Source organism: Delphinus delphis, chromosome 10 (genome assembly GCF_949987515.2).
Source record: "Delphinus delphis chromosome 10, mDelDel1.2, whole genome shotgun sequence".
Lineage (NCBI taxonomy): Eukaryota > Metazoa > Chordata > Mammalia > Artiodactyla > Delphinidae > Delphinus > Delphinus delphis.
Genome location: NC_082692.2, coordinates 432,839 through 457,765, shown reverse-complemented (window position 1 = coordinate 457,765; position 24,927 = coordinate 432,839). Strand labels below are relative to the sequence as shown.

At 46.9% G+C, this 24,927-nt stretch overlaps 1 protein-coding gene across 6 annotated transcripts in view; it reads left to right on the top strand.

The window, feature by feature from the left end:
• The first annotated feature begins 5,383 nt into the window (after positions 1–5,383).
• Positions 5,384–24,927, top strand: part of EXOC2 (exocyst complex component 2) — a 154,752-nt gene continuing 135,208 nt past the window's right edge. For 2 of the 6 annotated variants that reach the window (XM_060023751.2, XM_060023748.2), the window contains exon 1: positions 5,406–5,868. The gene's annotated coding sequence lies outside the window, so the exon portion shown is untranslated. Of the gene's footprint in view, positions 5,869–24,927 lie in introns of all 6 variants that reach the window. The other 4 variants (XM_060023752.2, XM_060023753.2, XM_060023750.2 and 1 more) reach the window with 4 other exon arrangements.

Genomic DNA, 24,927 nt, shown 5'->3' with positions numbered 1-24,927 from the left:
GTCAAAGAATGCACCTGATCAGGGTCCATATAAGGTTGGCCCAGAATGTGGGTTTCTGGACTCTCAGTGTAATCTCTCTCTATATCTATCTATCTACCTACCTACCTATCCATCCATCCATCCATCTATCCATCTATCAATCTATTTACCTATCACCTATCTATCTATCTATGTGTATTTAAACCAACAGCAGTATAGTCAACTCTTGATTTTTCAGGGACCATTGATATTTGTTTATTTTTAGTATGTCACTGCTCAAACTCCACCAGGAGCACAAAAATAAGTTCTTACTCAAATCAATTGGCTATACTTTGTTATCGCTTCTTTTTTTTTTCAAATTCAGGTACTTATTTAATTCAGGTACTTATTCAGGACCTGCATAGGTTTAAAAAAAAAAAACCACATACAGGGCTTCCCTGGTGGCGCAGTGGTTGAGAGTCCGCCTGCCGATGCAGGGGACACGGGTTTGTGCCCCGGTCCGGGAGGATCCCATATGCTGCGGAGCGGCTGGGCCCGTGAGCCATGGCCGCTGAGCCTGCGCGTCCGGAGCACGCAACGGGAGAGGCCACAACAGTGAGAGGCCCGCGTACCGCTAAGAAAGAAAAAAAAAAAAAAAAAAACACATACAGTAAAGTAAACAAATCATAAATGAAAAACTGGATGAACCGTCACAACGTGAACACACCTGTGTTATCACACAGGTCAAAAAGTAAATTCAATTATTGCCAGCACCCCAAAGTCTCCTTTTTGTCCAGTCCCAGTCTCATCTCCACCCCTACATTACTGTTTGCCCATATAATTGAAATCATACAGTATTTATTCTTTTGTGTCTGTCTTCTTTTGTGCTGTATTATCTGTGAGTAGATTTTCATTGCTCTGCTGTACTGCATGACATAAATATGCCACTATTTATGTGTTCAGGCATTTCACACACACCGATGTGAATGTCCTCTGGCACATCTTTTGTGCCAATGCAGACACAGTTCTCTTTGGTAGATGGCTGGGGACAGAACTCTATGTTATCACTTTTGTTATAAGGGCCCAGTCAGAAAGGAAGAAGGTTCAGACTGTTGTCTAAAGTGTGGGCTGGATATTTTCTTTGGCTTTCAATTTTCTGTGTACTCCTCGTCCCTCTGTACCACGGAAAGTGTATAGGGAGCTCTGCCTTCCTGGGGGATGGCCCAGGATGCTGGGCGGTGGGAGAGTAGCAGCAGCTGCTGGCAGCGGAGCTCACAGGGGGCGGGGGGCAGGACCAACCTCCGGGATGCACAGGCCTGAGAGCCGGGACACGGGTGTGGTGAGCAGGTCCTGCACACTGATGCTTGCTGTTGCTGTCCGGAACACATTCACTACCCCAAGCTGGGTATAGCTTAGTTCACAATGTAGGCGAAATCTACTGAAAACAGAGGGTGAGAAAACTGCCTTCAGGGAGTTTAAAATCTTTTATCAGCTTGGTGGGAAACCAAGGAGTTAGCCGAGCAATGAAAGGACTCATAAACATCGTGTCACATTAGAATAAAAAAGAATGAGATTTGAGGCCAGGCAGATTACACGTATTCAAGGCATTCCTAAAACTCCTGGGAAGCGGGAAGCCTTCATAAAGAAGTGTCCAGAGGACTGAAATCCTACGCAACAGCCGAGAGGCCGACAACATGTCTCCCTGCCTAAGTAGAGCCGGAGCTGGCGACATCTGCCTTTACAGCAGGGCACAAAGAGCAGCAGGCCAAGGCAGCCAGCTGCGCCGAGCCCCCGTGCGTTAGGACAAGCATCGCGTCAGTGGAGTAAACTGGGAACACGGTACCATTTTCTACGGCTACTGATAAATGCAAAGCACATAGGACCTTAAAGTGGAAAGTCGGAAAAGACAAAACACACACACTCAAAAACCCAAGACAAACGAAAAAGCTCCCAACCCCCAATGCTGCCTAGCAATTTAAAACAAATTAATGCTACCTTTCATTCAGTGATAAGTCCTTCATTTAGAACATAAAGAGGTCTAAATTCCTAGTCACAGAACCTCAGCAGCAGCAGGGCCTAGCAGGGCAGGGAGGCCTCACTCCAACCCTGTTCCCTCTCTCCAGGTGCCACACCTCTCATGTCTCTCTGGCAGCCAGTGACTGTCCTCAATCTGTCCTCTTCCAGACCACCTACAGACAGCCGGGAGAGACCCCGGAATAAACACAGCTGCGTCTTTGTGCTGGTGGCAGCAGCGGGGTAACGCTGTGGAAACACGGTATCTTGCGCAGACCCAGCTTTATTTACAGGGTGCTTAACAAAATACGCAAAGAGAAGGTAAGCAGAAAAACACAAGGGCTCTGCTTTGCTGTAGAATTGGAGACATTTATTCTGAGGCCTTTGCAGATACAGCGCTTTGAAGCTGACAAGAAACACAGACGCTGAAGTCCACACAAAGGCATCTGCTAGGAGTACAGGGTAGCCAGATTCCTTAACCAACAGGCCCAATCTGAGAATTGCTAAAACAACGTCATAACTGTTACAACCTTGGAGGATTTCAAATCGTCCTTGTGATCTTAAATCATAAAAGACTCCAGCAAAGAATGACAAAGCTGGGTGGTATTCGATGAAACCTCTCAGCAATTCATACATTGTCAAGATGGACACAGTAAGCTGGGCTCACGTTTGCCTCTAAGTGACCATAAAGCACGTTCTGAAATTGACTGCTAGAAACAGCCATCTCCCCCAACTCTGCCACTATCATGATGTATCGTTATGATTGTTAACTTTTCGTTTTCCACTCAACACTGACGTAGGTTGTGGTTAGTGCTATTACTGAGTGGCTGGCCTGATGTATTGAATACCTGCTGTGTAAGGCCCTGTGCTATCTACAATGGAGACAGGAATTTGCCATCAAGGGGCTTTGTTAAGCTGTGCGTTAACACATCAAACCATCGTCAGTCTTTGGTAAAAAGGATCACTAGATATGGCAAAATATAGTTGTTTCGAGGATTAGAATCTGTACTAACTATGGTCCATTACAGACTGATATACCATGTAGCATGAAACACTTCAGGTGTTCACTTAATGTAAAAAACATCTACAGAATGGGGAGCTGTGCCATCACAGTGTTTGCTAAGACTGAAACCAAAGGAATTCCATGTTTCCAAGTGATTTTTTCCTCTCTAGGACAAACGAAATCTGATGCAGAATTGCAAACACAAGCTCTACAGTGACATTTCATTGCCTCAGCAGCTACTACAGCAATTTTGGGTTTAATGATTTAATTTCCGGCCAGCTTCTGCACGTATTGCACTAACATTTGCCAGCTGGCTTCAGAATGTGGACCAGAAGTTTAAGAAAAAAGAAACACTACCAGTAATTTTTATATTAGCAAAAGACTCTCTTTCTTCTTCTAGTGTTTCTGTCTCAGGGATACAGTATTATTTATCATTTTTTTGATCCAGGAAAGACCTGTGAGTCCTCAAGAGTCATTCATACCAGCTTAATGGCAGGATCGCCTGACTTGGGAAACGATGCATCGCCGAGAGCAAAGGAGAGACGAGAAACAGGTTCAGTTTCACTGTGAGGCAGGGTACCACTGCCGACTTGTGCTTCAGGCCGCTGACTCGTGCTTCCTGTGTTTAAAGTGAATGATCCTGGGAAAGCTGAGTTACTGCACACGGAAGCACTCCTTCCGAGGTAAAGGGGAGAAAAACGAAGTCACGCCAAGTCCCACAACTGCGAACGTTTGTCCAAAATGTTACCTTCTTTTTCTCAGGATGTATTTCTCTAATATAGGTGTGCAATTCAACACGTAAAGGTATTCAAATTATAATAAAAATAGGCTGCTTATTTTTCTGTGATAACGCCTGTCTTGGCTGGACTCCCCCGGAAGCTGACCCTGCGATATGGTTTCCAGGCTCGAATTTAACTTGGGAGGTGATACCAGGAAACATCAGGAGGGGATGGGGAAGCCAGGTGGGAAAGGGGAGGAAGCAAGTGGAGGTGTGGGTGAAGGTGGTCCTGAGGGTACTGGGGCCCAGCCTCGAGGGCAGCTCTGGGCACGCTGCATACCGTGCCTCCCAGCCGCCCCGGGAGCTCCACACCAACTCCTCGCCCGTCTTTGGCTGAAGCCTGCTTCCGGGCCAGGAAACTCTCCAGTGCTTCCAGCCTACCACGTGTCCAGGAAGAAAGACCCAAGGCACGGCGGCAGGTGCCAGAGAGCACAGGGGCAGCAGAGGGGGTACGGGTGGGCTCTGGTGGGCACTGCTACACCCTGTTGTGTTCACCTGGTCCTGTCACTGGTGCCTCACGGAGTTACACCCGCACCAGGAGTGCTGATAGGCTGAGCTGTGGGCTCCTGCTGCAGTTAGTCCTGGGGCCACAGAGGTTCTCAGCATCTTCCTCCTTTATCACTCGTTCCGGATGTCCCTCACTCTCCAGCAGCACTTCTGCTGGCCTAGGTTGCCTGCTTGATGATGTTGCTTGTTTCGTCCCTGTGGGGTCTGAGCCCCTGGTTGCCATACCCCTGTCAGGCCAGGGGTGCTGCGTTATCCATTTGCTGCTATCACCAGGCACGGAAAAGATGCTCAGTGAGTGCCCTGAGTCCAGAAGTAATCCTCCCTGCCCCTATTTCCTACTGATCATAAAGGTCATTTTTTTTTTTTTTTTGTCGCCTGTATGAGGAGCCCAGGGGAGGAGAGGTCTTTAGATTGAGTGGAACCTTGTGTCCCCTGGAGGAGCATCCTTCCCTGCCGCAGGAGCCAGGGCTCTACTGGGGACGCAGCACCGTACGCTGGTATGAGGTTCACAATACACCTTGCATCCCATAGCACAGCATCCCACCCCCGCAAAACGTTATCCCCGGCCAGAGCTACAGTTGTGCCCCTGAGGCCGTTCTAATGTTCTACGAGGGTGGCACCTTCTGGGTGTGTGAAGTAGGGCAGACCCAGTGCATCTTGCGGTACTGGCCCCTCTGTCATACCTCTTTCACTCTCAAACGGGTCCCTGTCCCAGGTGATATCACGGGAAGCCCCCTGATGATAAATCAGACACAGTGAGCAACTGCACAGTGATGACTGCCAGAGCCCTGCAGGCAGGGAAGACTAACCCGAACCCGGATCTGCATCTAGGTCTGAGAAAATCCGCTTGCCACCCAGTGGCTGCCTGGCCTCCGGGAGGGAAGGTCCCGTTCCCCGGCTGGACCTCGGCCTCCGCGTCCGGAAGGGCGGACGCAGCGCGCAGTTCCATAGCCGTCACCACGGATACACACTCCCAGGCCCCGGAGCAAACAGGCCGGCCCGTCGGCTGGAGTAACCCGCACAGGCGAGCGGAGAGGAGGGGCGGGGAAGCAGAAGCGCAGCCAGCCCTCATCCCTGGTACACACAACGCGCGACTCCTTCCGCACTAAACCGAGTGGCCGGAAGAGCGCGTTCTCTTCCGTCCCGCAGCGCTCGGGGCTGCGCGTCACTTCCGGCCGGCCCGCGGCGGCCGCTCCCTGTCAGGCAGCCGGTTCCTCCTGGCCGGGCCCGGGTGGGCCGCCTTTCTATGTCGGAGGCCGGCTCCCGGCAGCGCCCGCCCACCGAACCCGAGCACTGTCCACGCTCAGGGGTCCCGGCCGCGAGCACCATGGCATTCCGGCCTGCGCGTCGCCTGCCGCCCAGACGCGGAGGTTCAGCCTGAGGCTCCTGAGGAACCGGCGTCGCGGACGGGTACTCCGCTCCCATCCGTCTCCCAACTCCCGCCCCCACCCCGCCCCTGGGGCTCGGCCGTCGGGCGCTCGACGCTCGACTGCGCGGCGGATCGACGCCCTCGGCGCTCCGGTGGCGGAAGTGAGGGCGTTGGCGGCGGGGCGGCAGCGGCCAGGGAGCCCTTGGTCGAGCGCGGGGCCCTGTCCGTGCGGGCCTGCAGGTAGGTGTGGGGGGGTGAGGCCTTGGCTGAGGCCGGCCGGGGCCGCCGTCAGCCCCGCGCCGCCCTGCAGCCGCGACCGTGCGGAGGGGCCCTGCGCGGGTCCCGGAGCCCCGCCCCCTCCCCGCCGTCCGGGGCCCCCGCTGGGGACTCGGAGCCCCGCCCCGGCTCCCGGCGTGCGCCTTCGGAGCGCCGAGCCGCGGGGGCGGGTGGCCGCTGGCGTCAACTGCTCCCTGGAGCGCCTGCTTACCTGTCCCAGCGTAGGGTTGCGGGGTTCACTGGCGGGGAGCGAAGTCAAGAGGCGGGTGTTGCTTGTTCTCCTCGGTCGCGTCACTGGAGAGCTGCGCCGAGCGTTTACTAGCGCCCGTCGCCTTGCCTCCGGGTCGATTGCGTTATCCCCACTTGACGGCCGGCTAGACGGAGCTCATCGTGGCGGCGCGCGTAGCCGTCAGTCTCAGCGCGGGCTGCCTGGCGGCCGCGCCCGGACGCCGGCGCTCCCCCAGTGAAGCCGGGGCGTGCTCAGGCGGGCGGGAAACCGCGCGCAGGCGCTTCCCCTCCGAGAGCGAGTCTGAGAAACGTGTGCCTTTCTTTTCATTTTTTTTCTTTCTTTTAATGAATCTGAGTAAACTTGCAAGGAAAGCTTTAACAAAGTGTTTTAGAACGCTTAAGTAAGTCACCTGGATGCGCTGTATTGAAAAGCTCCTTCTCGCTGAGGGTGTGCGCACCGCTCCTCGAATGCCTGACGATGCTCTGCTTACGTTCTGGGCAGGCTTGGTGTAACGACAGGAACTGACAGCCGGAAGCTTCCCGGGGAGCCTGTGTGTCCAACGTGGTGGATCCACAGGGGTGATGGGAAGAGGGCGATGCGTGCTTGGTACTTAGATGCTCTCTTCTGTCTGGTTCAGTAGAAGTCTAGTAGTTTTAAACAGAGGGCCCCCCAGCGCAACTTGGAACAATTCTTGGAAGTTTCAGAAAATGATTTTTTTCTTCTTGTCAGGCATTTAATTTCCCGAGCTGAATATCGTGTTGAAAGTTACCTCTCTAAAAGACGGTTTACCAGCATGCTAAGTCGAATTTTCATTCATCCCACAAATACTGGAGGGCCCGTGCTGTGTGACTCTAATGGGAAGGGGGACTAGTACTTAAAATTTTTGCACAGGCAGCCTTTTAATAAAGCACTTCGGCCAGTTTCCAGTGCTGGGCCCGGCAGCCTGAGGCCATGTAGGAAATGCTGGTTGTACGGTTAGCCTCTCCGTTACTGTTCACCCGTTCTCCACCTTACTCCTGTCGTCTCGCCAGGGTTCCTAGTTCAGCGCCTGCCACAGAGGAGAGCTGACATGTTTTCCGAGTGCGTGGGTTTTAGGCCCGTGTTGGGTAGAGAGGATTGTAAATTGACTGGGGTGGGAAGTAACGTCCGTCACTCTGCTGAGCAGAATGCTAGGGCCTTGATTGTTCTCAGACGCTGGGGAAGGTGTTCCTGGATCCCCGGGAGTGCCTGGTGAGACCGCAAGGTGGAAGTGTTAGTTACACTCTCATGATTCTGTGCATGTTTATGCCGATTGGAAAGAATTGTTGATACAAACACAAGCTTACAGTAATTGTAGAGAAATGATGCATCTCTGTGGACACACCTGTAGGTATCCTTAGACCTCAGTTTGAAAATTATGGAGTCGAAGCACCATTTACTGGTCCGTGTGCTACCACCACCTGCTCTGTAGCATGGGCTGAGCTGCTTAGCAGCCTTTCTGGGCTTCCGTTTCCTTGTACCTGAGGATATATAAAACTAGATTATCTCAGAGTTCTTCCTGCTTTGAAATTTTCCAACTCAGTGAATCCTATAACCACTTAGCGCTTGTCCTGTCCTGTGGTATCTTAGGGGTTGTAGCTATTGTTGGTATTTACACGTCTGTCAACAGACTAAGCTCTTGCCAGACAGGGATTAGCCTTAGTCATTTTTGTATCCCAATTTTAGCATATGCCTGACACATGTTAGAAATAAAATTAGTCTGTATTCAGAAAGGGGATATTTTTGCCCTCTCCATTAAATAGCCAAGAACTAAGCTGCAGTATTCAGTATAAGTACAGCAGGAATTCAGAGGGGGGAAGGATCTTTTGGGGTTGGAGCAATTGGGAAGGCTTCATGGAGATCAGAACTTGATGGGGGAGGATTTGGCCCTTCCGAGAGAAGGCATGTGAACGTCTGGGTGGCTTATGAGAGACAGAGGCCCATAGGCTGGGAAGTGAGTGCATTTTGGATTATGGAGTTCCTTGAACTTCAGGCAGAGGAGTTTGGAACTGACTTACGAGGCTTTTTTTTCCTGGAAAATTGTATTAGGTTTGCTCAAAAGCTTCATTAACATCCTTTAATACTGTTGGTAGCAGTTAAGACTGGGGTGGACTATACAGTTTGCTTAATTTTCGGTTTGGGTTTGAGTAATTCCTTCTACTTACTAGTTGCCACTTACAGTCAGTCTTGGTGCCAGGATGGAAAGAGCAGTGGACACTGGGACTTAGGAAACCTGGATCTTAGTTAGGATGTGAGCTGCGCAAGGCGGGCCCTCGCCACGACCTGTGGTGCTGTCTGGCACCAGTTCGCTTTCAGAAGTCCTTGTGCAGCGCTGACTGAGCTCTGCCTCTGCTACTTGCTAGCTGTGCCACTTTCGACAGGCTCGACCTTTAGTTTCATCTGTAAGCTTTGGTGCATTTTTTACGGCCATATCCGCTTGTAAAGTGCGGGGTGTATGATTTTAACTTTTGTTGTATTATAATTTTACTGAAAGACAAAGCAAGGTAAAAAGCAAGGAATATTTGGTTTTAGTTTAATTTTAATGAAAGCCCCATGTGATTGACATATCTGGGTGTCAGGAATCAGAATTCATGCCAGATGGTTCAAATAATGAGATTTAAATAAAGAAACTACTTGCAGAGGTGTGGGCAGAGTGAGGGAACAAACGGGATAGTGAGGCCCAAAGGGCTACTAAACAGCTGGAGGGGGCAAAGGAGAAAGCAGAGCTGCCCCAGCTGGAGCCTCGGCGGAGGGGTGGCTGCTGCCAGAGGTGTGGTGCTGGGGGCTGGGGGAGCAGGACAGAGGTGCCCCAACCTGAGACTGGTTCACCTCTGAAATCCGGAGCTCAGACCACCCACTCTTTGCTGGCAGTCTCTTGTCTTTTTGACCCTCACTCAGTTACCTCCCTCTGCTCCTTTACCCGATATTCCGTCACCCTTCTACCAGGATGCTCAGTTGTGTCCTCCCTCATCTTTCTGTGGCATCTGGCCGACAGATTATCAGTATTGGACCATCTCAACTCTTTGCCTTTTTTAAATGCTTGAACTGAGGTTCTGAGACCAGAAGGGGAAAATCGTAGCGTCTAGATTTGTACCCCTATAAATCTGTGGTCACCACTTGCAAGTGGCCATCAAAGAGTTTTTTAGAGTTTTCTTTGTTAGCCACTTGCTGCTTCTCTGCAGAATCTATTTTAAGCATTTTCTACTCTTGTCAAACCTCTCGTCCTTACACATAGTCTCTACTAAGCAGATAATCTTGCCACCTGAGAACTATGAGAGCTCTCAGAGGAGAACCCTGGGCTCTCTTCCAGAACTTTTCCTCCTCCCAGTTACATTGAAAGTGGTTGCCTTTACCCCAGGACGGATCCCTGTACCCCTGCACTCCTGCCTTTGGGAGCACTTCACTCAGTGTTCCTCTCTTGCTAAAGGCTCCTTCCAGTCAGCCTTTAAACGTGCTTAGACAGACAGCAGCAAAGCAAAATAGAAAAACAACAATAAAAAGGTAGCATCCTCCTTTGATTTCACATTCACCTGTTAAAGTTTCTCTCTCTCCTTCCCTTCCAGCCAGATTTCTTAAATAGTTGTTCATACGCCGCATCAGTCACCCCACTGCTGTCTGGTTAGGTGCCCACCACTCTGCTGAAGGCCAAGGTCACCTGGGACCCCCTTGTCACTAGGTCTTGTTCCTGTCATTTCCCTAGTGTAGTGCCAGAGACCCAACCAATGCTTAATAGATACTTGTTTTGACTGAACAATCTGAGGGTACTCCCTCGTTTCAGATCCCGGTTTATCTGCATCTTTTTTGTTTTTCTCTTTCTTTTTTATTAAAGATTTTTTTGATATGGACCATTTTTAAAGTCTTTATCGAATTTGTTACAGATATTGCTCCTGTTTTTGTATTTTGTTTTGGCGCGAGGCATGTGGGATCTTAGCTCCCGCACCAGGGATAGAACCCGCACCCCCTGCATTGGAAGGCGAAGTCTTAACCACTGGATCGCCACGGAAGTCCCCTCTTTGTTTTTCTTAGGGATGGGAATCTGACACTGTCATCTTTGAGGTGCTGGGTAACTAGTCTCTCTATATATCTCAAATCTTCTGGGTCCACTAAACAAATAGAAATCTGTTTTATTTGATAATGACCTTTTCAGTATTGTCCAGGTGACCTGTCTTTCCAGGGGGACCTGGACATTTTTTTCCCTAAAAAATTACATTTCCTAAAATATCAAGAAGTTATGTTGTGTCCACCCCATGTGGATCTAGTAAAGAGGAAGTGGTAGGGACATGGGGACAGCTGGCAATAGACTTGACGAACGAATAATGCCGTGCTTTGACATGAAGCACTCTCCTTCTTCCTTCCAATAAGTAGTGTATCTTCTTGGACGTTTTCGCTCTTACGTTTCTTTTTTGAAGGGTGGTGGTAGAGGGGATGGATTTGCACTGTTCTGTTTCATTTTTGATATGTCATCAGTGTCCAGTGGCATGAGTTAGAGGACCAGTCACCTTTGGACCCACAGCTTTTCGCTTTGAAATGTAGTGAAGGTAATTGTCCCCTAGGAGGAGACTTAGCCTGCTGAGGCAGAGAGTTTATAGTTTCTGGGAAATAAAGGAGTGTTTTAATAAACTCTTCTAATTAAGATGGAATCCAGTGCTTGTTTTAAGGGAATAGCTGGGTAATCAAGTATTTATGTGACAGATGAGGTGTGTGGGAGCTCTGGAGGGTGGAATTGTCAGGCTTTCCCTGTGGACTGTCTGGCTTCCAGCATTCCCTGCTAGTCGCCTTGTGTACCTTCTCTCCCTTTAATACCGTACGTACCTCCAAACATTATTATTATTATTATTTTTGGCACGCGGGCCTCCCACTGCTGTGGCCTCTCCCGTTGTGGAGCACAGGCTCCGGACGCACAGGCTCAGCGGCCATGGCTCACGGGCCCAGCCACTCCGCGGCATGTGGGATCTCCCCGGACCGGGGCACGAACCTGTGTCCCCTGCATCGGCAGGTGGACTCTCAACCACTGCGCCAGCAGGGAAGCCCTATCAGTTATAGTTTTTAAATCATTGGATTTTTTCTCCCCAAATGAGTTGAAACTTACACATTCATTAAAAAACCCGGTATACCTCAGTTATACTTTCTTCATGGGAGTAATAAGGGAAAGAGGTATAAGGAGAGCTGGGAAAGCAAGGATGCTTTATCTCTTGTCTGTCCAGCTCTTCTGCTGACATCCCTTCTGAGACCTCAGGAGCCTTCTTAGTACACTTGGTACCCCACGGATTCTTTCAGATTTGTGCATGACTCTGTTTTTGTTAACCATGGTTTTGAGACGGAGCAGGAGGGAGATGATTAACTTAGGACACTGGACAGGAGTTCAGGACCTTGTGTCTGAGACTTGTCCCACCCTGAGCTTGAGATGGTGGAGGGTGTGGCAGTGTGATAGAACTTGACCTTGCTCAGGAACAGTAGAGTTTACAGAGGACAGAAGGAGGTAAATCACCATTCTCAGAGACTTTTCCCCAGGTCTCTGGGAGATCCCTCTGGGGCCACCTGCCCCTGCCGTGCCTTGCCATGGGGGGCAGGTCTATCCTAGGATAGGTTGAAGTGGCTCCAGGAAGACGTGAATTCTGCAGTTTGGGTCTGTTGGTGGGTGGCCCAAGAGTCTAGTTGAGTATGATTTTATTCTTCAGACTCATTAGGCAGCTCTGCAACCAGATTTTTCTGGGGGTCCTTTGGATCCAGGGCGGCTCTGGGCAGGATAGGTCTACCGAGTGCTTCTCAGACACTCCTGTGCACAGAATGGCTTAGATGTGTATTAGTGGGTCGGGCTGGGCTGCTGAGAGTCCCCCTTCCTGATTTGCTCCCTGGTGATGCTCATTTGAGTAGCATGGGGGTGGAGGCGGGGGGTGGGGTGGAGGCGGGGGGTGGGGTGGCGGCGGAGGAGTTTGGGAGTTTATTATTACTATGATTTGGTGGTTTGCGGGGGAAACTCACTTTTCTACGGCCTGACCTCAAAAAATAGTGCTTCAGCATCAGGAGGCTTTCCTTGGCCTATTTGCTGAAGGTTCTCCAAGTCTTCAGTGAGTCAGAACTTCTGTTTTTCCAACTCCTGGCCTAATCCCTTTAGCTGAGCTGGGCCTCTGGGTACCTGACAGTGAAAGAACACCTGATCACTTGTTTTGTTCAGATTTCTTGTCTGCTATTCCAATCAAAATTCTTCCTTACTAAATAGTAAAAAATTTTGGTTTAATCCTTTTAAAGCTACTTTGGTGGTTACGTTTTCTGTTTTTTCCCCCCAAATGCTGCTACTTGTTATTTTTTTCTATGTACATTTAGCCTGAAATTATGTAAAAAATAATTTACTGTGTTTTTTTGTATCAATAAGTCTTTTGGAAAATTAAAGATTGTGCCACAGTGAAATATGGGAAAATTATAAAATTAAAATTTTCTGACCTCTGTTGCAGAAACACTTGATATTCATGCTGTGGGCTTCATTAGAGGAAAAGAGGCAGGCGGGTTAAAACCAACGTAATATAAATCTAAAAGAAAATGCATTATTTAAGTATATATTATAGATTATAAGAAAATACGTTTGTCTTTATTTTAATGAAATGCTTTTATAATGGTAATTTTCTCTTTTGACCTGTGATGGATAGGAGGTTAATTGATGTTAAATGGATGCTTTGTTAATCCTTCATCAGCTACTAAATTGGTTGGGGGAGTACAGGTCAAGGCCACACAAGGCCGGGACTGGCTTGTTTTCTCAGGGAAACCACTCTTCGCTGTCCTGACTCTCTCCCTTTCTGGCTCTCCATCCCCTCCTCCCTCCCCCCCCCCCCGCTCCCCCCCTCCCATCTCTCTCCTCGTCCCTCCCCTCTCCTTCCCTCCCCGCTTCCCCCTCCGCTCCGGGCCCCGAGTGACAGCTGTTGGACGTTGCGTGCGAGTTGAGCCGGCGCTGTGTGGTCCGAGTGTGTGGTCTCCCTCAGCCGAGAGGCTGCTAACAGGGTGGATGGGAGAGAGCACGACTGTTTACTTTACTTTCTTTCGGATGCCGGGATTGTGCCCAGAGTTTCTCCTAAGCACGAGCAGCTTCGATCCCTCCCAGCTGGGCTGCAGCCTCCGCCTGCGCTGTCTCCCTGTTTGATCCCCGAGGCTCATGGCACTGCTGAGTGCTGGGGTGATTTTGCTTTCGTTGTGCCAAGATATGTGGCCTTGGAGAAGTTTCTTTTGAGATAGAGCTAGGGAAGTAAAGCAGAAATTTCAAGATAAGTGACAAAGTTGATGCATTTTTAGAAATTGGGAAAGCTATTATACAAAATTTGGGTCAAATTAATCCAGCTCTGCTTATGTAAAGGAATCTGGGAGTTAAGTGACATCCTGTCATGTATAACAATTTTAATAAAAGTAACCAATTTAAGCTGACAGTTGATTCCTTGACCTTTTGTGAAAATCTACATTGATTTTGGCATGCCTGTTTACTGTAGTTATTATATTGTCAGCAGTCATATTGGCTTATTTCATGGTAAAGATTTGACAAGTCGAGACTATTAAAAAAAGAGACAACAGGCCCCAAATGGAAGCACTTGTGCTAAAACCCATGTCACCAAACTGAGACTTTAATACCTAATTTAATTGCAGTTTCAGGCTTTCCCAGGAAGATAGTCTTAACCAGTCAGTCTGAAATTGCCTGGTCAGGACAGTGAGGTAATCCCTGCTGTTCCCCGGAGGAAGGTGACCTTGCCTGAAACAGCTCTATGCTGGTAACTTCTTTATCCAGCCCCTTCTGCCTGCAGAAGTCTTACACTGGGTACAGCTCTGAGGAGGACCGCCTTTCTATTTGCTAGATGGGGTATTGCCCAATTCATGAATTGCTGAATAAAGCCAATTGGATCTTTAAATTTACTCAATTTTTTTAAAATGAGACAAATGAAACTTTGTTTTCATGCAATAATATATATTTAGGATAATATCTTTTTTTCCTAATTTTTTTTTTTTTTTTTTTTTTTTTTTTGCTGTACTCGGGCCTCTCATTGTTGTGGCCTCTCCCGTTGCGGAGCACAGACTCCGGACGCGCAGGCTCAGCAGCCATGGCTCACGGGCCCAGCCACTCCGCGGCATGTGGGATCTCCCCGGACCAGGGCACGAACCTGTGTCCCCTGCATCGGCAGGTGGACTCTCAACCATTGCACCACCAGGGAAGCCCCTTTTTTTCCTAATTCTTTCATTATAATTAGCTTAGTTTCTTGATTTTATTCCTCTCTCATTCCTGAACATTCTCATAGAGATGGTTAAATATCTTGTGACTTAAAGTGAGCACATGTGGACTGTTGATGTCATTGGGATTTTCCATTGTTTACTTCTTCCTCTCGCTGTCTTCCCAACAGTCTTGCTGAAATGGAGTTGGTGTTGCTGATGCCTGTTCAGGACTGGAAAGGCTAGGCCACTGACGCTTTCCAGAGGGGCTAATATAGGTGGCTTATTGTTGTTTGACTGCTTTTCCCGCTGATTTTAACCCTGGGTTTCAGTAAATGAGCTGGGAGGGTAAAGCCTTCCTCCTCTCCCTTGCTCCCTTTCAGTCCTGGCCTTGGCCTTCCTTAATCTCATTTGATCTTGTATCAGAAGATTTTAGAACTTAGTAGTGTCAAATGCTTTAAAAAAAAAAATACTGCCATCCTGTATTTCCTCTTGTGTCCATTTTTGGGAGGTTCTGTGTTTGTGGTGATAATGATAATCTAATGCTCCTAGGAATTCTGAAGCAAAATTAGTATAGTCACAAAATCGTGTACACATCACCACAATCGAATTCTTTAACATTTTCATCACTCCACTATCAATCCTTTCCCGTTCCCCTCCTCTAGCCACCACTAATCTACTTACTGTCTCTCCGGGTTTACTTGTTCTGAATTTTCATATAAATGGAATCATAAAATATGTAACCTTGTGTGTTGATTATGGCAAAATGTGTGTAGTGTTAGTAATTTCATTATGTCTTTTACGTAGCAAATGAAAATTATGTAGAGAGAGAAAACACTGATAAATAGATGCTACAGTCAAGTAATCATTAAAAATAAAATTGAACTTATGTTTTGGAAACAAATATTTAACAGGAGCTGTGAAATGTTCTAGGCTTATCTTTGATAGAAGTGCTACTTGTGTACTGCCTGTCACCCAGCCCTCTGCCGCAGCAGCCCTGCAGGGTCCTGAGTTGCACAGTGTCATTGCTAACCGGTTGTTTGAACTCTCAGTGGATAAATCCTGATTGGACTGAGTCCCGCCATTTCTTGCTTCAAATTTACTGGGCTGAGTCCTCCAGGAATGAGCCCTGAGCAGGGAAGCAGGAAAAGGGGCCACTGGAGTGGAAACTGCCCTCAAGAGCAGCGAGTCCTTTGCAGGGCAGAGGAAAGCATCTGTAGAGCCACAATACCGTGGCAGCGTTTTTAAAAATAGCATCTCCAAATGCTTCTCTGTTGGAGACAAATTCGTCTTTAAGTCTAAGGGAAAAATTACTGTCTTTGTTTGGACTTTACATTATTTAGACCTGAAGAGTTGGAATCTCTTGTGGGGTTTTTTTGGAATTCTTTTTATATTCTCAGTACTGCTCCTTTTTTTATGTGTGGAGTTTTTAAACTGAAAAATCAAACTTAAATCAGTTTTGGCTTGGTTTTTGTAGAAATAAAAGATGGTGAAAAATAAATATTTTTCTAATCAGAGATTTATGAGGGGTAAAACTCATTTTGGTTTAAACATTTTAAGTACTTTTGGGGAAAAGGGGACTCAGTATTAAAGATCTGACCGTACACATTAGACTTCTGATCTTCAGGTAATTCTTTGTGGAAGTGGTAATAGAATAGGAAACTTTTCACCTCTTGGGCATTACAATTGGAGACCACCCCTCCCAGAGGCAGCCCAAGAAGAGGAGTTGTTCTGAGCGGGTCTTGGTAGTTAATTTGGATTCACCTCTGATTCCTTCCTGTGGTGTGAACTATAACCTGCCTGTAAAGTGAGCGCCACTGGGCTGGGTGGCCAGAGGAGCTGTCATAGGGTGATCGAGTAAACTTTTAGGATACAGTTAGAGGACTCAGTTTCTGTAGTAGTTTTTGGTGATTGCTATTGTGGCACAGATTTATTGGTTTAAAAAAACAATGGGAGGGCTTCCCTGGTGGCGCAGTGGTTGAGAGTCCACCTGCCGATGCAGGGGACGTGGGTTCGTGCCCTGGTCCTGGAAGATCCCACATGCCGCACAGCGGCTGGACCCGTGAGCTGTGGCTGCTGAGCCTGCGCGTCCGGAGCCTGTGCTCCGCAACGGGAGAGGCCACAACAGTGAGAGGCCTGCGTACCACAAAAAAAAAAACAAACAAAAAAAAAACAATGGGATACAGCACAGAATCAAGGAATGGCATCTGTCCTGCAGTGGGACAAATCAGGTCGACATCCCTCTCAAAGGCCACCTCTTGGTGGTGTCTTATAGCTGGAATCCCACATGGCCTGAGGTTTGCTGCTGTCCTTGAAGAGCCAGAAGAAGAGAGCGCCAGTGAGCCCATGTGTTCCCTGGTCTGTTTTCCCAGCCACTATCTGCCAAGTGTCCATGTTGTTCTGGCCCTGGGCTGGGTGCTGGGAGTACAGAAAAGAATACGATGCAGTCCTAACCAAACCCATTGAGGACTGTTCTTTATCAGGGACCTTGGTACAATAATTCTTTTTTTCTCCTTTTTTTTTTTTTTTAAATGTAGGGGATGCTATTGTTATCCCTTTCCTATGCAAATGGATTTGCAGGAGTAGTGAGCAGGTCCAGAACTACCAAGAGGAAACTGTGGTCACTGTTCCTAAGGAAGTGGTAGACTGCCTGGGTCCCCATCCATGAGGACTGCTCTGTACTGTGCTCCAGAATTGGCCTTTCTGCACAGCCCAAGGCTGACTGCACCTCAAAAGTTTACATATGTGCTCATTGCCACAGGGAAAGCAATATAAAAATGTATTAAAAGCACGATTTCTCTGACCCTCTACCCTCTCCCAAGAATGTTAACCTCTGGAATCTGTCCTCAGCCTTTGTCCATATTCATCAAATAGATGTACAAAGGTAGCATTGGTTTTGGTTTTTTTCCCTCCCTCCTTCCCTTTCTTAGGAACATTGGTTGGATCCCCATTCTACCACATCCACTGTAACAAATACTTTTTTTTAATATTTATTTTTATATGGTTGCATCGGGTCTTAGTTGTGGCAGGCGGGCTCCTTAGTTGCAGCATGTGGGCTCCTTAGTTGCGGCAGGTGGGCTCCTTAGTTGTGGCATGCGGGCTCCTTAGCTGTGGCATGTGCACTCTTAGTTGTGGCATGCATGTGGGATCTAGTTTCCTGACCAGGGATTGAACCCGGGCCCCCTGCATTGGGAGTACAGAGTCTCATCCACTGCACCACCAGGGAACGCCCTGTCACAAATAATTTTTGAGACAATATAGAACAGTTGGACTTGGGCTGAGTACAAAGTCCTTTATAGAGACACAAACTGAAATATTTATGGATGACATGGTATGATATCTGGGATTTGCTTTAAAATACTCCCTCAAAAACAACATAAAAGTGTGTTGAGGAGGAGATGTAGTTGAAAAAGAGACAAAATGGGAACATGGAGGTTCATTATGCTGGTCTCTCTTCTTTTATGTGTGTTTAAAATTTCCATAATAAAAAGTAAAAAAAAAAAAGAAAAGAAAAACCACATGGAGAATCAGAATAACATGGCTCTGAGGACTGGTTTTGAATCCCAACTCTGCCACTCACTAGCTGTGACTTTGGACAAGCTGTTTAATCTCTGATAATCTTACCATTATTAATAAAACTACTTAGTATTTTAGAAAACTAAACTTTTTCTATACATTCTAAAATCATAATATATATAAAAATTATATAGTAACACAGTTGTAAATATATAGATTATATAATTAGTATTTTTTTTTTTTTTTTTTTTTTTTTTTTTTTTTTGCAGTACGTGGGCCTCTTACTGTTGTGGCCTCTCCCGTTGCGGAGCACAGGCTCCGGACGCGCAGGCTCAGCGGCCATGGCTCACGGGCCCAGCTGCTCCGCGGCATGTGGGATCTTCCCGGACCGGGGCATGAACTCGTGTCCCCTTCGTCGGCAGGCGGACTCTCAACCACTGCGCCACCAGGGAAGCCCATAATTATTAATTTTTAAAGAAAGAAATTAGATTTTTTTATTGGCAAAAATTGAAAATGCTCATATAAATTACTAGCCCAGAGCTTGAATTTCCATTGGATCCATCGCAGGAAACAAGAGTCTGTCATTTCTTGTCAGGTTTGGGGGCCCTTTCTAGGCCTTGAGGGTGTTTTTGAGGAAGCTGATACTCTTCAAGCACAGCTGGCTGAGGTGGTCGACCTGTTTCCCTGCATCTGGACCTGCAGGCTGTCCTTGGCTCTGGGGGCAGGAGGGACAGTGGTGTTGGCCTGGCGTTGCTGCTGGAGGATGGCAGCCCCCCAGTGTGGCCCAGATTGTAGGCCTCCAAGGTCAGAACCAGGCTTACCTGTTTACTAGAAGCTTTCTGTGCTAGGCTTGTGTCAGTTGGGTAGGTTTTTCTCTCTCTTCACAATAGGGTCTTGTCCAGGAAATGTCACTTGATATGCAGGCTGTAGCTCTTCTAAACATCTGGTCAGGAAACTGTCCCATGGAAGCTTTATATATTGTGTTACATATGTATTTGTGTGTGTATGTGTGTGTTATATGTACATATTTATACATAAATTATATAAATATGCATAATATGTATACATATACAAATGTATATATAAAAAATGATTTAAATTTATAGAAAAAGTTCCTGGCAGTAAGTATTCTAAAATGGCAAATAGTTAGCTAAATATATATATGTGTGTATATATATGACCCCACATGTCATTATTTTTAACCAATTTGTTTAAGTGTTCTCTTGGTCTTACATACTTTTCAGAACATTTTTTTAGAGGATCATCCTGCCAGTTAAGCCGTGGCATCACTTTGAGACCAATCATTTAGAGCTTGAAGAAAAAGGAGTTGAATGGTTTTACGTGTAGACATTATGAGCTTCTTAAAGGCAAAAATTACTGCAGCTTTTCACACTAGAAATAAAAAAGCCACTGAAGCATCCTGTAGGTTTTAATTTCTAATAAAGTAACTATTAATTGCTGTCACTTATATAAACAAAAAGCCCTTTGGGGTCCCCCCTCTCCTTCTTCTTTTTTTTTTTTTTTTTTGCGTAATGCGGGCCTCTCACTGTTGTGGCCTCTCCCGTTGCAGAGCACAGGCTCTGGACGCACAGGCTCAGTGGCCATGGCTCACGGGCCCAGCTGCTCCGCGGCATGTGGGATCTTCCCGGACCGGGGCACAAACCTGTGTCCCCTGCATCGGCAGGTGGACTCTCAACCACTGCGCCACCAGGGAAGCCGCCCCCTCTCTTTTTTTTTAAAAAAAGTAAAGGGTTCTTGTGACCAAAAAGTGAGAAAATCACTGCGGATTATCTCCAGCCACTATTGGCTCATTTCTTGCTTAAGGAGCCACCGTTAGGAAGCTCCAGGCTCCTGTGTGAGAGTCTTGGCTCTTTTACCTAGGGAGCTGATGCTTGGTGAGAGGGACTTGGACCACAGGTGGCTTCTTTCCTTTTTGTGATTTTTTTCTCTTTATTTTCTCTATAAAATTTCTTTTTTCTTATTCAGTGTACAGTTTAGGGGGCAAGGTGGAGGACAGGGTGGGGGCATGATCATGGGGTGTCAGGGGGGACTCTGGGGGACAGGGTGGGTGAGTCTCCATTTGCCCCCTCTCTGTGCAAATGATGTGAAGCAGTAATGACTGAGAATTTTCCAATGTTAATACTAGACAACAAACGGCAGATCCAGGAAGCTCGGAGAATATCAAGTAGGATCAGTACTAGAAAATCTGCCTCTAATCGTATTATATTCAAACTGCAGAAAATCAAAAAGAGGAAATCTTGAAGTAAGCTAGAGGAAAAAAGCCTTACCCTTGGGGGGGACCAAGAGTAAGAATTATATTGGATTAGAACAAATGAACTAAGTGTTCAGTCCAGACAGATAGAAAAAGAAAAGCAAAATAAAATGCAAGGAAGAGGAATTAGTACATGTTGAAGCTGTCAGTAATGAATTAGTAACAGTGCTCCTGAAAAAGAAGGTAGAATTTATAGCTTACATCAAGGACTGTTATTATAAAAGGTCATTAAAACAAAATATTGACCAGTCTAACCATGAAAAAGATATTTACAGATACTCAAGACGATGGAAAAAGTAATAAAATGATAGCTGTGGAAGAAAATAGTATGATATTAAACTTGAAAATCAGAGCAAAATACCTGACTTTCTGAAAAATATAATAAAATTGTCTGAAGATTTATAAAATACATACCCATAATCATTAAGCAAATTCCCAAATAATCATACCCAGCGTGGTACTAGAATGAGATGGTTTTATAGGCCAGTAATAGGAAACCTACAAGGAAAAATATTCCTGTACTATTTATAAGATGACAAGTATCGAAAACTTCAGATTCTTTCTATAAGGTAGCAATAGCACTCTGGATACAGTAAATGCTTAATAATATTTGTAAACTGCTGAGTGCTTCCTGCTACTACAGCAAACAGGCAATGGAGTAAAAGAGAAGATAATTTCTGACTAATTGTAAATAAGATTAAAGACGTAGAACTCCTAAATAAAGTATTAGCAAATCAAATCCAGGAATACCTAAAGGACTAGTAAAATGGAACTAAGTAATGTTTATTCCTAGAATGCCCACTAATTCATTAATAGGAAAATTATTTCAATTCACTGTATTAATAAGTAAAAAAAAATATCTTGAAAGATGCTGAAAAATATTTGATAAAATTAAAACTTCATTTCTGATTTAAAAAATAGACTTTCAGTAAATAAGGATAAAGACATTTTCTATAAGATAACTACATAATATCAATAGCAGACATCTTAGTGGTGAAGTGCTAGAGCATGTATTCTCAACAGGAGCAATAACTGAAAATTAGCTTTTGAGGGGACAGGAACATCTTAACCTTTATGTATAAAGTGCATATAGACATACAGTACCTAATACAGGTTTTACATTATGATATTGAAACTTCTTGGGAGTGACTGAGAAAAAGACCTAAATAGAAATGCTTCTCCTGGGGTAGGAAGGCAAACAGGTGGAGAAGCGTTGCTCTAGAGGCTTGCCTGCTACGGTCACACCTGTGCTTGCGAATACCACAGTTCGCACTGGTTGGGATGTTACAGCAAATGCAATAAGGCAACTGAAGTAAGTGACACAAATATTGAAGAGTAAGAGCCAAGGCTGTTACAGTATTTAAAGGTGATGAAATTTTCTGCAGAGAAAACATAGAAGGTCTTTTGGGAAATTATTTCAGTTGAGAGAGGCTCAATAAGTTGGTTTCAGATAAATTACATGAACGCTCCCTGTGAACAGAGCTGAATGCTTTATTGACAGTCATAAAAAATGAGTAAGTGGGAAGATTCAATGTTGTAGCTATTTTAAATGCCCTGAAATTATCCAGAAATTCTGTGTAATTTATACATTTGTTCATTTAACGAATATGTGTTAAGCATCAGTTGTATGACATACTGTTCTAAATTCTGGGTGTACAGCAGTGTGTGGACAGACAAAAACCCCTTCCCTACTGGAACTTATACTCTAGTCAGTAGAGATAGACAAAAAAGTATAAATAGAGTATGTCAGGGTGGTGATAATTCCCATCAGAATTCTAGTAGGATTAGTTTTAGAATCAAATAAAGTATTTTAGAGTTCATCTGGACCAATATCTCTGAGAGATGGCTAAGATAACTTGTTAAAGATTAATTGTCCTGGGCTTCCCTGGTGGCGCAGTGGTTGAGAGTCCGCCTGCTGATGCAGGGGACACGGGTTCGTGCCCCGGTCCGGGAAGATCCCACATGCCGCGGAGCAGCTGGGCCCGTGAGCCATGGCAGCTGAGCCTGCGCGTCCAGAGCCTGTGCTCCGCAACGGGAGAGGCCGCGGCGGTGAGAGGCCCGTGTACCGCAAAAAAAAAAAAAAAAAAAAAAAGATTAATTGTCCTATCAGATAATTGATTATAATATAAAATTGAGTTATGCCATAGGTGCAAAATAAATCAGTGGGGTGAAATATAGAGGGTCCAGAAACAGACTCAAAATGAGAATTTTTGTCAGAGATAAAAGTGGCATTTCAGATCAGTGGAGAGAACAGTGGGTCATTCAGTGAGATGGTATTGTGGTCGACCAGCTATTCTCAGTACTCCAAAATAGATTCCAAAGGAGTTAAATTCCAAAATAGATTCCAGAGGAGGTAAATAATCATAAAGATTAAACCAGCATTAAAGTACCAGGAACATGACTTTGAATGCGTGACTCTAGAGTGGCGAAGAAAAGGTCAATGGGTTTGATGTTAAAAGACTCAAGATTTCCCGAGGCCCAAGAGCACCGTAACCAATGTGAAAAGACAGTGATAACTGGGAAGATTTGGACAGTGGACACAGGGTGAACATTCCCATTAGAGATCTTACAGTTAAGGAAATTAAGCCTAATAAAAAGATGCAAAGGTGATGAAAATGGAATTTACACACAGTGCAAGTTGAAACCATTTATTTTGTTTTGCCTGTCAGATCACTGCAGATTGCAGAGGTTCTGACACCCACTGTTGCTTGTGGGAGATGTGCTGATAGCACTGCAGGCCAGTTTGGTTTTTACGTTAGGCTCTTAAATGTACATCCTTTGGCCAGTGATCCCTCTTTGAATGTAATGAAAGGAAATAATTGGGTAAATGTGCAAAAATCTTTTGCAGTCAAGTGTCCATTGTCACGGTCCAATAGGAAAAAATTGGAAGCCATCTCAGTGCCACTTTAATTATACACCCATACAGTGGGGTACCAAGGAGCCTGAAGCCGGTGTAGATTTGTATCTACAAACACAGTAAGGTGTCCCTCGTGTCATTTACGTGTTAGATGACACTGCAGAGCACATGGCACCTGTGACACCTGTAGACGAGGCTGCAGAGCACACAGCTAGGCGCCCTGGTACACGGAGGACCTGTGGCCTCAGCGCCACGGGCATCCTGACTGAGGCGGCTGTGTGTGGACGCCTGCTCTTAAAGGTGAAGGTGGCTCCTTGCCCTGAGGGATGGTTTTTAATCCCTTCGTGTAGTTGGACTGTTCACGGGTTTCTGCGATGGACGTGCCTGTCCTTTTCTCAATCCAGGCGGGAACCCTGAAGCCCCTCTCAAGGGAGGAGGAGGAGCAGGGAAGGTGAGGATTGAGGCCGAGGGGTCCAAGTTGTCTCAGAGCTGGTGGTGCCCTGCTGCTGGGCACGAACAAGGCCCAGGAGGTGCTGGGGCTAGTGCCAGCTCACTGGTGGGCAGAGCCAGGTTCCTGAGTGTCTTCTGCAGGGTCCTGGGGGGTCCTTGAGCTGATGTCCCCTCAGCAGTGGGTGGGACCAGTTACTGACATGGCTAGCTGTAGGGTCCAGGGTATTCCAAAGTTGGTGTTGGCCTGCAGTGGACAGGGCTGGCGCCCAGGGGGTTCTGGGGCTGGTGCTGGCCTGCTAGTGGGTGGGCTGGGTCCTGACATGGCAGGCTGGTGGTCCTGGAGCTTGTGTTCCCTAGTGGCTGGAGTTGGGGCCCATGGGGTCCCAGGGCTGGTGCCCGTCCACTGGTGGGTCAGGCTGGGTCCTGGACTCTGGTGAACAGGGCTGGGTCCTGGGATGGCTGGGGGGTCAGGGGGTATTAAGGCAGCAGGCCTGCTGGTGGGCGGGATTGTGTCCCTGCTCAGCTAGTTGCTTGGCCTGAGGCCACTCCATACTGGTGCCCATAGGCTGTTGGGCGGTGCCAGGTCCACACTAATGAGCTAGAGGACGGGTTCCAAAATGGCCCTTGCCAGCACCAGTGTCCTCCTGACAGAACGAGCTCCCCAACGTGGCTGCCGCCCGTGTCTGTGGCCCCGGGGTCTATGGCCCCAGGGTCTGTGGTCCCAGGGTCTGTGGTCCCAGGGTCTGTGGTCCCAGGGTGAGCTCCAGCTGCCTCCTCTCTCTCTGGGAGTTTCTCCAAGATCAGTAGGCAGGTCTGATCCAGGGTTCTTGTGAGATGCTGTGTGCGCCCTTTGAGAGTGGAGTCTATTTCCCACAGCCCTCTGGCACTCCCAAAAGTAACCCCCATGATCATAAAGCCAAACGACCTGGGGACTATGGCGTCTTCCTGGTGTAGCACCGCCAGTCTGGGAGCCCGACCTGGGGCTTGAACCACACTCTCCTTGGGGAGAACCTCTGAAGTTGTGATTACCCTCCTGTTTGTGGGTCGCCCACCTGGGGACCCCATTCTGTGGGTCTTAACTGCACCACATCTGCACTCCTCCTACCTGTCTTGTGTGGTTCCTTCTTTATGTTTTTGGTTACAGAAGATCTTTTCTGTAGGCTTCCGGTTTTCTCATCAATAGTTTCTCTGTATGTAGTTGCAGTTTCTTGCGACCTTTGGAGGTGAGGTCAGGGTCTTCCTACTCTGCCATCTTGGCCTGGTTTTGTTTTTCATAAAGCTTACGGGCTTTTCAAAACGGACACAGACCCTGAGCTAATTGGGTTGAAAGTCTGGACCCTTACTGTCTTATACAGGTGTACCTTTTGTTGAGCCTCTTCCTTTGTAAAGCCTTCATGAAAAATCATTGGTGAAGAGAGTTGGATAGTTGATTCTTATGTTCACTGTCAGTTTTTTCTTGCTTTTTAAGGTGCCAACAAGAAAAAGCTTTTCTAACTCAAC